We start from the raw sequence: 17681 nt of genomic DNA on the forward strand, positions 1-17681 counted from the left end.
TACAGTTCCCGCCCTCAAGATAGGGCGATATGCAGATTCGAACCCGGATCCTCATGTATGAAAATCATGATTTTTATTGATGATCTTCACCAGCTACAGGTGCCAGTTAGCCAAAAGCAACATAACTAACTATTCATTTTGTATTGGCAACTAAATAGACATTTACAGAGAATGGATTTAAGGAGGCGAACACCTTCAAAAGGCTTTAAAAATATAATTTGACTGCATTTCTCATTCCTGTAAAATCATGAATAAACTTTCTGATTAAAGGATATTAACTCTATCACTTTCGGTTGTTAACCGCTTTACTTTTTATTTTGACTTGTGAAAACTGAAAATGAAATGCTATGTATTTTTGAGGAAAATCCCCAGACGTTGATGCATTAAAATGAAAATATGTGCCATGCAAACTGCAAAAACAAAATTCTTCGAATATTTGCGATGTTCCGATTTCAGCGTGTTTATGCGTCTTGTGGAATTCAACATCGATAACTTGAGTTTTACAAAACATGCATTCGCTTGAATTTTATTTTCAGTGTAGAAATAAAAGCCATCATATTTGTGCCGAAAACTATCATCGACATATTTGTGAAAATATTCATGTTAGACACAAAAAAAAACTGTCTGATCATGTTACAATATGACATTCTCTTTTGTTGTTATTGATCTTGTACAACATAGAAAACTCATAGCGATTGACCTGCAGAGTGTTTGCAAAATAACATATTTGGTTTTACCTGAAAAACGTTATACAACCCGTGAACAAGCAACAGAAATCATTTCGAATTTTAACAGTACTAAATTAGCATGAAAAAATATCACCCAGAACTCTGCTTGGGGAATTCTCCTATGCATATAGGCCACGGAAGGCGAAATGATGATGATGACGTGATAGTACGATGGTAATAACGCGACAGTACGATGATGATGATGCGACAGTACGATGATGATAACGCGACAGTGCGATGGTAATAGCGCGACAGTATGATGGTGATAACGCGATAGTACGATGATGATACCGCGACAGTACGATAGTGACGATTGTGATAACGCGACAGTACGATGATGATGACGCGACAATACGATGATGATAACGCAACATTGCGATGGTGATAGCGTGACAGTACGATGGTGATAATGCGATAGTACGATGATGATAACGCGACAATATGATAGTGGTAACGCGACAGTACGATGGTGATAACGTGATAGTACGGTAATGAAATTGCGAAATCACGATACTACGGTAACGAAAACGCGATCATACGATATTACGATGGTGAAAACGCGACTGTACGATCGTACTATCGCATGATCGCGTTTTCGTCATCGTGTTGTCGTGTTTTCGTTATCGTAGTTTGGTGATTTCGCGTTTTCGTCTTCGTACCATCGAGTATCGCGTTTCAGATGAACACATTCAAAGGCGATGGCCATAACGGAATTCCGTACATTTAACGTTTTAATGTCGCTTTTTACGGCTAAGTAATTGTGTGTTCGAAAGCTGTTTTTTGTTGTTGTTTTTTTTTTTCACAGAACACACCAATGGTATGTGTGCGGCTCATTGTTGTGTCCTTATTTTTTAAAATTATGTAAAAAAAAAAAAAAAAAAAAGATTTATGATAATATTGATATGATTCAGATAAATCCTTATTGTACTAGTATTTGGATTAATCGCCCCAAAATGCTATCGAATATTATGTCTTATATTTATATATATTTTTGATATATACTTTGAATGTGAATAATGTTTGTTAAGCGAGAGAAAGAAGAAATCCATAGTTTTGTTGGAGAGAAGATTGAAAAATATCATAGCTCCATGTTCTATGTTACTGCTTCGCATTCATCAAAACAGAATATTTGTGCAGCACAAAAAAAAAACGAGACAAGTCAACGCCGCGAACAACTATTTATTTATTTATTTCATTTACAACAGTATTATTTATCAAGTTAAAATGGGACCGGGTATCAGAAGAGCAGATAATTATTTACTATTGATTTAATATAATCTGTTTTCATTTCAACATAATTTATTTCCTTTTCAATCACAGTCGTAACTTAGTTTCTTGAAAGGAATATGAGCCGGAAACTTTAAATACGTCAAAATCTTTTATTTCTCTTTAGATAATTATCTTTCACTTGCGCAATGACTGTGGGATATTACGTAATGAGCGTTCCTTACCTAGTGATCATACGACACCAGGCCGACTGTGTAGCACCGACCAATATACGACGTAATAAAATATAACATCACGGCAAATAGAATATTTCGCTTTCTAAATCCTGTCTTATTTACACAACCTTACGTTTATGTTTTCAACGTATTCAGAATTTTTTAAAACATACCAATAAACTAAAGTTTAATTTCATTACTCCGATAACAAGAAAAACTATATATCATATATCTTAACTTATATAATGCTGGACACGGCTGATTCTGCCTTTGTGACCAGTGTAGATCACGATCAGCCTGGACACCAGTGCAGTTTGATCAAGATCTGCACTGTTCACAGTTCAGTCAGCGTTCCCTTGTAACAGTGAATAGTACCGTCCAAATTGAAATTGGGACAAGTTTATTATAGCAATTTAGCATAGTAAGGGTAAAACTGTATATTTCAACATTTTGACAGACTTAAAATTGAGTTGACCTCCTTTTGAATATTGTTACTCTTTTTATGAAAAAATAAGTTCACGGAGTACATAGGGACGGGAGAGTAGAGGTCGAGGGTAGGCAGAGAAGAAACAGTCAGTTACATCGAGTTACCTGAAACAATGCCTACAGAATGTTTGCTTTGCATTTCATGCATTCACACATTCACATTTACAAACACAAACTGACTTTTTTTCGGTCAGCTATGTTTTGATGTATTTTGTGAATATGTGTTTCATTCTGCAAACTGTTCTCCTTGAATACGGAAATTATTTTTGATAATTCATGATACACAGTGAGTAAATAAATCATAAAAACGGCAACATTACTATTTTACTATTTACTAAAGATATAACATCTCCAAGCGTTTGACGCTTTAAATAATTACAGTGTGTTAAAAGCAACGTGTATTTTGCGAATCCCTTAAAATGTAATATTTACAGCTGTCTCATTAACATTTAGATTGTAGAAAACATAATTAAACGATATTGGTTCAACGCCAATAAAACACAGCTTGATCCGTTATATGTGACGCACCATGACATTTTGGGTCCAAATTCGGCGTTACGTCATTTGAGAAAACATCAATTAAAGTTACGTCACAAAAAATGGTGGACGTTACCACGTGTTCGCGGCAATTAATGCATTATTGTTTTCAATAATACTCTACCTAGCCACAAGAAATAAATGAAATGACATAAACATTTCCGTGTTTTGCAATTCCGTTTCTTTAAAAATTTTAAATGATTGATAATTTATCGCCCTTTGAATCGACACGCCATTTGTAAACATCGAAGGTCGCGGAGAAAATGAAACTACCAAAAACAGTTATTTGATGATTTATTTCGATTGTATAAAGAATGACAGTTAACGAATGTCAAGGTAAGTAAGTATTTAAACGATATGTAGGGTTTAAAAATATTATTTGAGTTCATATCGACTGTTTTGTCCGATATCTTTTCGAAAAATAGCCCGGATTTGACACTAATGACAGTTTGGAGGTAGCGCAATTCACGTTTTATTTACAAGTGTCACTGTATTGTAGACTATATATTATTTACTAAATCTGCGATGAATTAAACTTTTTTTAATCGGTTTTGACTAATTAGATTCTATGGAAGAAGACTGTGACTCTGGTGCCAGACAAAAACACAACAATCAGTCATAGTGTTTAGTTACATAATTAAAGCCCTGATCATTTTATATAGCCATGCCATGAAAGTGACTGATCAGGAACAGTTGAAACACATCTATTGTTAGCTTCAATTACTTATTTCTTGCAATGTCAAATCAGTTCATACATTAAACTTCTACAAGGCATAAATATTGTTTTTACTTGGAATGAGACAGTTTTTTGCAAAGTTTTTCAAATTTTTGTTAAATCTACATACTGTTCACTTGGCCATTATTTCTGGATTCTTCACCATTTTGTAATGTTCTTGGCAAGTCACTGACAACCACTTTGTAAAATGAATTAACTTTAGATACATTTTGTTTTGAAAGTCTTGCCTGGGATTCAAACCTATTACTCTTCTTATAGAAGTCTTTGTGCTCTATGTACTGAGCTAACTGCCCAGGGCATTTTTATCTTACATTTCAGCCTTTTACAGTTTTTTTTTTTTCATTTTACAGATCAACCACTGAGGATTGTTTGGCTTGATGCAATGACCTTAAACAGTTAAAGGATTTTCCAGGAAGGTTTATACACCACAAGCTGGATTCTTTTGGGGTTTGTAAATTTCTTCATACATTTTACATTTACTATACTGCTATTCAAAGAAAGATAAAGACATTAAAGTAACATAAACATAAATGATCTATTTTATTCATAACATTTTAAGAGAAAAGATTTTAATTACAGACCCATTCAACAAATAGGTGTTAATATATTAAGAAGTGAATAAGTAATGATATATAATAATTAAATATACCATGTATGTATGTTTACATTTAGTGTGATTGCATGAATTGTAGTCTAGTCTGTCAGAATCTTAGCTAGCTTATGTATTCTTTAAAAGCTACTTTTTCTGCTTGAATACTGTAAGATTCTTGGATGAGTTTATACTTATCAATTCTGCTTTCATTCAGCTTTTAACAAAAAGGCTCTCTTAAGCTTTAAAAGATGCTTTACAGTGTTATATTCTGTAACCTTATACTAATCTTATAATGAAGTTCTAATGTTGTTAAATTTTTGTTTTGCAGTGATGAAAGAACTATGAATATGTAAATGGGAATGAAACAGAAGGAATTAATATGTTCTACTGATCATCCAGCTGAAATCATGCCTATGGAATAGAGTGCATGTCACAAATACTTATATGAGTAAATAAGTCCATATTGCACAAATAAGGTCATGTTTCCTGCCCTTATGACCTGAAAAAGTTAAACATTCTAATTCAAATTACAAAAGTGTTTCAAGAAAATTAACATTAAGTCAACTGTGAGAAATATTGGGTAGAAATATTTTATAAGACTTAGTGTTTTGTTGCCATGACAGCTGTGAAGTGGTTTGAAAAGCACTATCTTAATTGTTCTAACAATACAGAATTTAACTTATGAATTTTCCAAAGCTGCATGTATGAAATACTAAGACATGTCTGTTGAATGAATCCTAGTTGTTTCAAAACTACAACATGTGTGACATTTAAAGCACAACCTTCCAAACTGGATGAAACATTTTTACAATCAAAACTGCCTTGCCAGTGTAAGTGTAGGAAGGATTTCCCAGAAATGGCCATGACAGAAAACTTCCAATATAGCAGAAAATATTTGTTACTGGCTAAACATAATAGATTTTGTTTCAGGAATTAATCATGTAAACCCATGGTTATAATTGTGTTAAAAGATATGTTTACATGAACTTTGCAGAAATAGCTATTTTTTTGTTGCAAAACATTGTGAGTTGCCATGGTAACACAAATTTGACTTAAATTAAGATTTTTTTCATTATGTAGACAGCATGTTTCTTGTTAAAATTCTGCTAATCAGACTAGTTCTGCAAGAAAATACCTTTTATGTGTAATCATTGCATCAACAAAACATGTCATAACACAAATATGCCATAAAATGGCAGAGTTGTAATGCAGGTAGGCATATCAGAAAAAATATGTAATTCTCAAAGTCAAATTATATTACATGAAATATGTTTTTTTTTTATAAATGATCATAACTGACCATTTGTGGTATAAAACAAATGTATACTGAACAGATGCTAAATGAATGTTCTTATTCTTTCTGGAAAATTTACAAAAATACTACTATTTTAAGAAAATAGTGCATTGTTGCCATGGTAACATTAATTTGACTTATTTTGGATATCATCATATGTAAACAACATCTTTCTTGTTTATATGTTATATTTGTTAAGCTGTATTATGTTAGTGATATATTTTCATATGTAATAATTGCACCAGCAAAGCACTATGTTATCACACAAGTCTGCCTTAAAATGGCAAGAGTTGTAACTGAGAGAGGTGTATCCGAAAAGTTCTATTTCTCAAACAATATTACATTAATTTGCATGGAATGATGTCTCTTACTTTTAAATAAGAAAACAGACAGCTTTTGATGTAAATATATGGAAAAACACTTCAAATATTCAAAGTATTACAAAGAAATTGACAAAATTTTTAGTATTTTTGTAAGAAAATACCACATTGTTGCCATGGTAATGTTAGTACTTTTGTAAGAAAATACCACATCGTTGCCATGGTAATGATTCACTGATCAGTATATCTAAGTCTTCTGAAATTTTAGCAAACTCAGTTGATAATAACAGTCTAATAATTATATCTTCTTGCCTGATTTTCTTTCTACTGTTTAATAGATAAGGTGTCTATAACAATAAGATCAATGTCCTAGTTTTTTGGATGTTGTCTAATTTGATATCAAATAAAGTCTTATTTTGTTCAAAAGAATGTCATAAAACAGTTGTCTGTAAACTGTTTGCACACTAGAAAAAGTTAATTGTGTATTTATTTCACTTTCTATGTAATTTATTGCTAGATTCATCAAGGGACTATTAAAAAAGAGGTTAAACAACAGTGTTGCTATAGAAACGATTTTTAGAACATAAATGTTTTTATACTACATGAAAGAAAGAGACAAAAAGAAATACATTCCATTAATTGCATGTTGCATTATTTTATCATGTATTTAATCTTGATATTATTTAAATATGGAGTCATTATTAAGATATACTGCCTGAATTTTGATACAGTTAGACAAAAACATGGTGTCCGAAAAGTGGTAATATCTCCATGACAGCGGCTGATTTTTGTTGTCAAATTGAAGATTTTTACTCAGAACGGGTCAATGTGTCAGATTAGCCCAAAACCCCATTTTCGACCAAAATTGCATTTGGACCCAAAATCTCTTGCTCTGTCACATATTATACCACTCCCATTCATTTGCACAAAGTTAAAAGGGTCCTCTATTTCAGCCAATCAGATACAAGGGAGAAAGATAAGTCACACCTACAGGCATGACGTAATATGTAAAATAGACCCTCTTATACTTGTGCATTGTTTCAACAATAAAAGAATATTCTTTTTGACAGAATTTTTTCGAAATGAGCTTGTTTATTGTCTAGGTTATGTTGTCGGTAAGTAAATGTATATAGAATAATGCGGCAATTATAAATATAAGAATAAACATCAAATATTATGTAATATTTATCCAGAGAATTATTGAAATATTTGAGCGAAATGTGTTTTGGTAGTACCAAGACGAAATTGTCATATTAGAATGGATCAGATATGCAAAATTTGGGAAAATATTAAACATTAATTTATTATATCAAAATACCCGGAGTAATATTTTGTTGCTCATGTTATGTTGGTATTATTATATCCAGCTTTCTTTAAGGAAAAAAAAAAGGAAAGAAAATAAACAGTTATACGTTTTAACACAAATACTGCGGTCAGATTATTTAAAGATATATACAAGTGTGTCAGAAGTTTATTGCTTTTAAATTGTTTGGATCCTTGCTTATTTTTCTAAAGTCCGTCTGTTATAGAAGTGCTTATTGCGAACATACTTAAGAAGGGAGGGTCGTTATTTAATTTCTGCAAAAATGTAAATTTTACTGGTGTTTCGGTGTCGTTCTTCATTTCGTTCCCTGAATTATAAAAAAGAAACATAAATTAAATGGCAGTTATAACGAACTTTCAAGATGTAAAATCTGATTCGTTGTAAAATATATAAAATTTTCCCGTTATTTTTACAAAGACCACCAGAATATACATTGACTAAAATTGTTTCGTGAATTACTTTGCATAAGAGGGACGTTAATATATGCTCTAACGTGCGTTGGGTGTGCTTTTATTATTATTATTATTATTATTATTATTATTCTCAGTCTCAATTCCTACAAGACCAACGTACAAACTCGCGATTTACTATGCAAGTTATATTCACTCTGTAGAAGCTTGTCCCAGGTATTTCGTTCGTATGAGATAACTTCTGAAACTACTCGAATATTTATCATTCTTCAAAATAAATGCTATAATATGAGCAAAGAAAATATACAAACATAAATGATAATAAAAGAACAAGAGCGGTAAGAGAGTGTCTGATCGGTGGCAAGATTAGTGAAATAAATTTATTACATAACATTATTGTATTATTTTTATTTAGTAATTTACTGATATACAACGGGTGACTTTAATATCAGGCATATAACGTTCACTGTTCTAAACAGAATGATTTTCGTCTTTACTGCCACAGGACCAAACTTGAATTCTGAAGAGTATGGATTAAAAAAAAAGTGGAATTTCCCGAAAAATATTAATCAGTAAAGTCTGCAAAAGCAAATAGAATTTGAATTTCGCTCCATGGTATTCAAATATAAAGAAAATATAAAAAAAATAATATGAATCAAGGCACTGCCTCAATCGGGACTTAAAGGTAGATTTTGTAATAAAAAAATACTGCCCATGCTTGTACTGATGTGCAAGACATTGCGGTTCGGACAAGTTATGTGGACGCTTATTACGCGTATTCTTCCAAAAAGGCGTATTCTTCCAAAAATCCGAAGTCAGACGCTCTGTGCACGTGTCGGAAAGAAACATTTTCTTAATTCCTTCGCTAGTATATCTCATTCGGTATATATCGTATGTTACTGTAGAGGGTTCGATCCCCGGCCACGTCATACCAAAGACGTGAAATGGCACCAGTAGTTCCCTTGCTTGGCGCTCAGCATTAAAGGGAAACTGGCCTCATCTAACATACCCTCTTGGCGGTGGATTCAATCAGGAATGAGGTGTCGAGAGTGATTAATGTAAGTTGTAGAACTTGCTTTACAATTGACCAAAAATAAATGTATAAACTAAATGCGTATCACGCTGTGTAATCAAATAAAATAAATGAAAGAAAAAAAACAAAAAAAAAAACCCACACATTTAAAACATGAAAAGAAAATAAGTACGATCGAATTTCAAACATGTTTTTACTTCTTTTCATATTTTACAAGCGTGTTAGCGAAAATATTGCATCTAATGTCAACACTAGGAGAAATATTTCCATTTAAGACTGATTAAGAAACAAACAAACATTCCTTATACCGTAACACATAATTAGATAAGAGTCTAAAGAGACCTTAAAACCTAATCTATCATGTGACATAACAATGTAATAAAAATGTCATATTATAGCCCATCTCACACCAGTCCGAACTGCAATGGATCCGTCCAATTAAGCGCATCTGGTCATAAATCCCCCGCTGTCACGACGTAGTGACCTTAAATTGGATTAGTGCGAGAGAACATACAGGCTCTGATTAAGGACTTTATTCAGGTTTGTAGTTTTTAACCGTTTGTTGCATATTTATTATATTTTGAGAAACTTTAAAAACGAAGCAGAACGGAGAAACAGGGTTAAAAAAGTACAGAACAGATATTGTATTATATTTAACTTTAACATTTACAGTTTATCGTCTGCTGTGCTATTTTTTAACCCGTCAAATGTGATTGCGTTCGATATCTTAATATTCGGCCCAACTTCGGTGCTGTCCGTATGTTTTACGGAAATAAATTTTAGTTAAATGTCTAAATATCATAATAAGTATTGCAAGTGAAACCCATACTCGTCGTTCGTATTTGTGGCTCAGTGGCTAATATGCGGGAAATTGCTGGTTCGAGCTCATTAGCAAGAACATTTTTAATTTTCATTTTTAGCTTTTTATTGATTTATGTTTTAAATTACAAAGGGACACAGGAAAATTGAAATCCACGGGCTTCACGATAAAATGTGTTTCGTACTAATATTTTAACGATCGAAACTGAATCATGAATATAGCTTGTTTTGGGAATAAAATATGTTTAAACCAAGTTAGTAGTCAAAACTATTGCCCGAGCACCATAAGATCAGAAAGAAAGATTCAAATTTTAATGTTGAACTATAGACCGGTCAATAACACAAACTATGAACCGACGATTTATGCAAGGAGTCATGTAATCTATTTGGTTTAAATGTAGTACGTAAACAAGAGTGCTTGCAGCAAAAGTACTACCCGACATATTTTATGCGAAAATAATTTGTCTCTAAAACCAGTAAAAAGTGAGCACTCTGAATATGCATACTTACAAATAACCAAAAATATATTGTGAAGAAGGTAGTTAACCGTTGCAGCTCTTGAAATAATGCAGACATTTTACAAATAAATATCTATTATTTTCACAAACATGTTAGAAATGAACATGTTAAAAAACATTCACCAGAAGTGTTAGGGGTTTGCTTTAATGATACTAGTAGTATAGGCGTCACTTTGGGGGCAAACAATCGGGCGCCATCTTGGATGACCTAGTTACTATAATTAGTAACTCATTTGCATATAAGAATTCATAATAAGTGCGCGTGTGCGGCGGCCATTTTGAATTCTAATGACGTATTTATGAAAATGCTTAGGAATGTCTTGTATACTTATCTAGGGCGTGTTCGCGGACATCGAGGGTCAGCCCTACAGGTCACAATAGCCTAAATAGTTTTCCCTATATATTCTATATAAAACTGACCTTTTTTCAAAGAGCTACCAAACATAGCTAGACCCATTTCAGAGAACAAATCCTTACCTCATTTAAAAGAGTTATGATAAAACTGATATAAAATGAAGAGAACAGTAGGGGTCATGTATCTTCTAAGAGAGATTTCTCTGGTCACATTACTGTAAACTGACATCAAAATCACACTTCTGTGACCCGGAAGTACTACTCATACTAAAATTGAGCTTGACTTCACCGAATACAACCTGCTCTGCCACGTTTCCTACCAAAATGTCAACAATACATCCACAGTGAAATTTAAACAAAAACCAGCCTCAATTTAGACCTCTGTTAAGCGAAAAATTAGTATTCAAATACCTGACAGCCATTACGCGACTAGACCAGATGGCTCACACGCTGGTTCCTTTTAGTTTAGCTAGGCCCTGAGATAACACGAAAACAAAGCTATACGCATGCGTTATAAAGAACCTCTAGTATAAAAATCATTCGAAAGAAAATATATAATATAATTACGTACTGCTGACCAGTCATTAAAACTATACAAGAATACCTATTTATAAAATGAAATTAAAAGACAATTTATTACCCACTCAACGGATGTAAACCCGTCGATATCCCACGCTAAAATGAACCAACACTTTTAGAATACAGATTAATACCGTCGTTTCTAAACATAAAATAGCCAATCAGAAGGCAGGAAAAACGAACCAATGAAACATCTCCTATAAAGTCGTTTTGGCCGATGAAAACGTCGAAATTTTAACCAATCAACGCTCAATATTATTTACGAATGACTTTTCGAATTCAGAACGCGCTCGAGTCAGATAAATCATTCTTACTTTAGAATTCATACCACAATGGAATCACTCCCTTTTTACATAAGCCTTGCTTTGAAAACGAAGCCCTTCGAAACGTGTATATTAGAACACGCTTTAGTTAGTCAAAGCTTACAGTATGGAAAACTCTCGCCAGTCAAATGTCATCATCAAACGATAAAAAGCAATCATCATAAGCACGATTATACTTATCGTTATATTCTCCTTGTCTTTCGCTTTACCCTTTGCGACTACGAATTCAACTACATACGTAGATTATGAAATTAAAGCGAATTAAAACCAGACTGCCTGCCACTATATGAAACAGTTCGAGATTCAGCAAAACGTTTAAATTACTGTCTGCAACAGAGATAGTGAAATCCTGGCGCATATTGAGACGTTTCATAGATCACACCGCAAGTATCATCGGAATACAACTTTAACTTAAGCAGCGGAAATCGATCATACAACGTCTTCCTAAAATCGAAGCAGTCATAATTGAAGCACAGAACATTCAGAATATTGACATAAACACTAGAAATACTATAAAAATAACAACAATCATTGCACCACCACCACCACCTCCACCTCCACTTCCTCCACCACCACCACCACCATCACTTCCTCCAACATCACTTCCTCCACCACCACCACCACCACCACCACCACATCCACCACCACCACCACCACCACCACCACACAACCACCACCATCACCACCACCACCACCACCCACCTCCACCTCCACCTCCACCTCCACCACCACCAGTACCACACCACAACCTCCTCCACCACCACTACCACTTCCACCACCACTACCACTTCCATCACTTCTACCACCACCACACCACCACCACCTCCACGTCCACCACCACCACAACTACCACCACCACCTCCTCCACCACCACAACCACCACCACCACAACCACCAACACACCACAACTACCACTTCCTCCACCACCACCACACAACCACCACCTCAACCACCACCACCACCACACCACCACCACCACCACCACCACCACCACCACCACCACCACCACCACCACCTCCACCACCACCACCACCACCACCACCACCACACCACCACCACCATTACCACCACCACCTCAACCTCCACCACCACCACCACCATACCTGCACCTCCAAAACCACCACCTTCACCACCACCACCAGTACCACACCACCACCACTACCACTTCCACCACCACTACCATTTCCACCACTTCTACCACCTCCACCACCACACCACAATCACCACCACCACGCCACCACAACCACCTCCACCACCACCACCACCTTCACCACCACAACCTCCACCACCTCCACCACACCTCCACCACCACCACCACCACCTTCACCACCACAACTAGTACCACACCACCACCATTACTGACAATAATTCTGACAGCAAAATATGTCTTAAAAGCGTAAGAATGACATTTAGAATTTGTAAGAACACAAAGCAGTGTCTTGTTGTATGAAAAATATTTTTACATCTGCTTCACAAATGAATAAGTGTCCTCTATGTCACCAGTCATTCTCTAGGCGCGACGTCATGCTGAGACATCAACGTAATAAGCATTGGAGTGATGACCACACTGGGAATTATTCACCATCATTACAAATACTGAACACTTCAAGAGAGATGACATTTCAACATCCATTTTCTATGGTGGTTTCAGGACCTAGTGGTAGCGGAAAAACTGAATGGACAAGAAAACTGTTATCATCAAGTCTTGTAAGACCTCAGCCTCAGCGTATCATATGGTATTTTGGACAATGGCAACCATTGTATGATGAACTTCGGCGCGAAGTTCCCGGGATCGAATTTGTACACGGTATTCCAGACTACCTAAACGATTCCCAATATATAAATGTCAATCAAAGGAACCTGCTGGTCATTGACGACTTGATGACTGAAGCTAAATGCGATCAAAGAATTGCTGATCTCTTTACCAAGGGCAGTCACCACAGGAACATATCTGTCGTATATCTCACCCAAAATTTGTTCCCTCAAGGTAAAGCTTGTAGAGATATCGCTTTGAATACGCAGTATCTGGTGCTGTTTAATAATCCTATTGACAGACAACAAATTGCTACATTGGCGAGAAGAATTTACCCTTCGTCTAGTAACATCTTTATGAAACGGTTTGAACGAGCGACATCAAGACCGCACGGTTATTTGGTAATAGACTTAAAATCGAGCACCACAGAACAACACCGTTTACGCGATAACATTTTCGAGGCGAACATCCAGAAAAGAGAAAACGAACGGATGATGAATATAAACAAGAAGACTATTTCAATGGAGAAGGATACTTATCGGACAAAAATGATGACAAGGATGAAGATGAGGAGGAGGATTATGATGACCATGATGATGATAGTGATAATGAAACAGAAAATAGAAATAATGACACAAGCTTTGAAAAGAAACGATCTTTGATCAGGGACCTCCCGGTAACGTAGAAAAGTTGAGATTATAGAAGAGCGATCACGCCGTGAGATATGGCATAAAGCGTTTTCAGGATCCTCTCAGACAATCTATTAAAGAACAATTCAGAGCTAAAGTTAACAACTATACGGAACAAGGGCTCTCTTTTGAAGAAGCTTACCGTCACACCGCTAATGACGTGCTGCCTGAACTAAGAAAGAGACTGAGACAAAATTATGCCCGATTTCTAATCGACTTTTATGAGCTACAAAACGATCCTACTCAGCAGCAGATTCTACAGTCGGCTAAGAAACTAAGAAGTCAGCACGACATGACTGTCAAAGAATCTATTCGACAAGCCATTGCGCTTAGAAAAGACCTTTTTGTTGAGTTGTGGCCCGATCATGAAAGCAAAGAAGAATATTCAATGGATGATAATAAAGAAGCTGATGACGATCAAGAATCGGATGATGATGAATGAACGTTGTAAAGGGAATTGGCGTGCTTTAACTTTCACAGTATCAAAATGGGTTCCATAGAAGTGTACGATTATAAACAAGAAAAATGGGTCCCGGATAAACCGGACCCTGAAAAATGGATACAACATTTCAAAGACCTGAGGGACGGATACGTACGGCCTGATCATATGGGCCGTTACTTTGTAGGAAGCGATGCATATCGAAGAAAAATGGCCGAATTAAAAGAGGAACGAGAAAGAGAAGCAATGAAACAAGAACAAAAAGCGGAAGATCTCCCCGTAGTAAAACTTGTGACACCCGTAGCCCAAGCGGTTGATATTGCTAGGTCGGAAATAAGACAGTCACGAAAGCATAGTGATCTGAAGCGACATAGGGATGAAATGGACACACATTTGAGTCGTGATTTAGACAGCCCAAGACGTAAGAAATATCGCGAAAGCATGACCCGAAATACTATAGATTGGAACACCTATACATTTTAAAATGAATAACTACGAACTCGAGGAAATGTTAAAAGAGTACCCTGTGACAATATGCGCCGCGGACCAACTTCAAATACGTAGAGGACAATACGTCATTTCGAATACAGACACGAGCCAAGGATCAGGAAAACATTGGGTGGTCTTTTATTTTCCAAAAAGAGGGCCCGACGCACTAGGTAATAGACCGGAGCACTACAAAGTTCATTTTGAGCAAGCGTTAAAGAAGCGTTATTGGATGAACTTCAGTCAAATACAGGATACGGATTCAAACATATGCGGGCTGTATTGCGTATATTACATTATGAACCGATGTTCCGGACGAAAAATGAAGGACATTTTAAAACCGTTTGATGCGTATCGCAAGAAGTCGAATGACGAATTTATTGTGTCTTATTTTAGTTGATACATGTAGTCTGTATAAGCTTTGGCAATAAAAGATTGAAAGAAAAATATGTCTTTGTTATTTATAACCTATACGTTCGAATTTGAGTTGACGGAAAAGATTAAGCGTCGGTAGGTGTACACAAATAAAACGACATATTCCTTTATTGTTTTTTTTTATTCAACATCGTTTCACACATCGATATTTTGCTTTTTTTAATAAACGTCTCTCGCAATTCTAAATAAAGAACTGCATCAATGATATCTACAGTAAAATAAAATCATGTTTATTATTCTATTCTCGGACTGGAAACCAATCGTATTGAAATCCTTGGCCACCCCTCGTATCACATCGTCGACATGAAGCGCTATTTCCTCGTTCTCAGGAATATAAGTCATCCAGTCACTTTCGCCCCAATATTGAAATTCATCTGATGAAAACGAATCATGTCGATCAAAGTGTCTTTAAAAGATATGCTCTTTTGCTTTAACCACTGTTTTATGCATAGGTTGGAAAATGTTTATGTTGTTATTTTACTAAGAGCCATTCTATACGGCTCATAGTCCAACATGTAACATAACGGTATATACGGTCTTTCTACACAGCCAGAAAATAGTTTTCTACAGAGATCCGATGGTAACACATCCATCATTTACACTATTTAAACCTGCCTCTTTAGCCTGTCTTTCATACAAATTTTGATCAATACAATTCAGCAACAAGTTCAACGCTTTAAAATGCCTTTTTCTACCAATTTCTGTTTGCATGATGATCACAGAGCATAGTTAGTACATCTATGTAGATATTTCCGGGTCCTTCGGGTTCTGTACTGATGTTACAGGGGCAATAGGAATTTGGTTGCAAGCTATGTTCGCACCACTTGAGTTCTATTTCGGATGATATTTCTTCATGTATTGTCGGAGCATATATACCCATGTAGAGTAATTCATATCGAACTCTATTCTCGTTTTTGTTATGTCCTTGTACTTAACATAGAGACACCCCTTCGCTTCCAGAAAGTCGCGTAAAGCACACTCTATGTCTACCAAGTAATGACCGTCAGGCAAATTAATCCCCATGTCCGTATACGGATCACCAGTATGGATGATAGAGAAGTCTACATTCATATTCGTCCTGTTTCTTATATAGCTTGTCAATAATTCTACCCAAATGTCTTCCGAAAACCCAAAATGTACTTTACTGTAATGCGCTTCGTAAAGCCATACTTTGTGATGTACCGGACACACTTCCTTTAAGTCCGCAGCGAAGGAATTCATCATATTCTCGAATACTCCCGAACTATTTTCCATGATTTGACTTCGGAATGATTTTGTCTGATGAAAGCGCTATTATATACTCGCCACAAAGCCTCGATTTCAAAAGGAGGCTTGTATTTTTAGTAAGAACGTCATTTATCTCAATTCTGATCGGTCAATTAAAATAGTAATACTGGATTAAACCGGTAAAAACCAGACAAGAGACACTAATACACTTATTTTCAATGATTCTCATTTAAAGGATAAATATTAAACTTTCCCTACGATTTTATCTCAGTATTGTTAAACAAAGTCGATCCGCGCTATCGCTTGTCAAAATTCTGCTTCCTGATTGGTTGTAGGTAGCGAAGTGTTATATACAGGTAAATATCATTCGATTAAAGGATCTCAGGTAGAGCGCACATCACGGTTTATGCTGTATGAACGATTAAATTAGGTATTTCTATTTCATTTTTCGTATCGGGTTTATTAAAGACATTTTGCTATAATCATTTCTATACTTATGAATAAAGCGTTAACGCGCTGTTTAAAATCAATAAATATATAGCGTGGAGTAGACGTAAAGCGATACGTGTCTTAACCTGTCAAGTGTATTGGGAAAATGTTACCGCTTGTCAAAATACTGCATTCCGATTGGCTGATGGTAGTGATGTGTTATATACTGGAGTTCTACAGGTAAATATCATTCGATTAGAGGATCTAGTAAAGCGCACATCACGGTTTATGCTGTATGAACGATTAAATTAGGTATTTCTATTTCATTTTTCGTATCGGGTTTATTAAAGACATTTTGCTATAATCATTTCTATAATTATGTATGAAGCATTAACGCGCTGTTTAAAATCAATAAATATGTACACTATAGCGTGGAGTAGACGCAAAGCGATACGGGTCTTAACCTGTCAAGTGTATTGGAAAAACGTTACCGCTTGTCAAAATATTGCATTCCGATTGGCTGTTGGTAGTGAAACAATATTTCTATTCAACCATCTAAAGATTTGATTCATTAGGCGAATTTATCCGGACAGGTAAGTTGTATGAACGATTAAATTAGGTATTTCTGTTTCATTTTCGTATCTGGTAAATTCATGACAATTTGCTATAATCATTTCTATAATTATGTATAAAGCGTTAACGGCGCTGTTTAAAATCAATATATATGT

The 17681-nt window shown here is 35.3% G+C and overlaps 1 protein-coding gene and 1 long non-coding RNA gene across 2 annotated transcripts in view; both read left to right on the plus strand.

Moving 5' to 3' along the window:
• The window catches only part of LOC128557921 (galactose-3-O-sulfotransferase 2-like), a 77661-nt gene that overhangs the window by 29862 nt on the left and 30118 nt on the right, over positions 1-17681 (plus strand). The window lies entirely within an intron of this gene.
• On the plus strand, positions 3158-5948 carry LOC123544646 (uncharacterized). Its single transcript, XR_008371507.1, has 3 exons — positions 3158-3529; positions 4280-4376; positions 4850-5948. It is a non-coding gene; the product is annotated as an uncharacterized LOC123544646 (long non-coding RNA).

This window comes from Mercenaria mercenaria, chromosome 6 (genome assembly GCF_021730395.1).
Source record: "Mercenaria mercenaria strain notata chromosome 6, MADL_Memer_1, whole genome shotgun sequence".
Taxonomy (NCBI): Eukaryota; Metazoa; Mollusca; class Bivalvia; order Venerida; family Veneridae; genus Mercenaria; species Mercenaria mercenaria.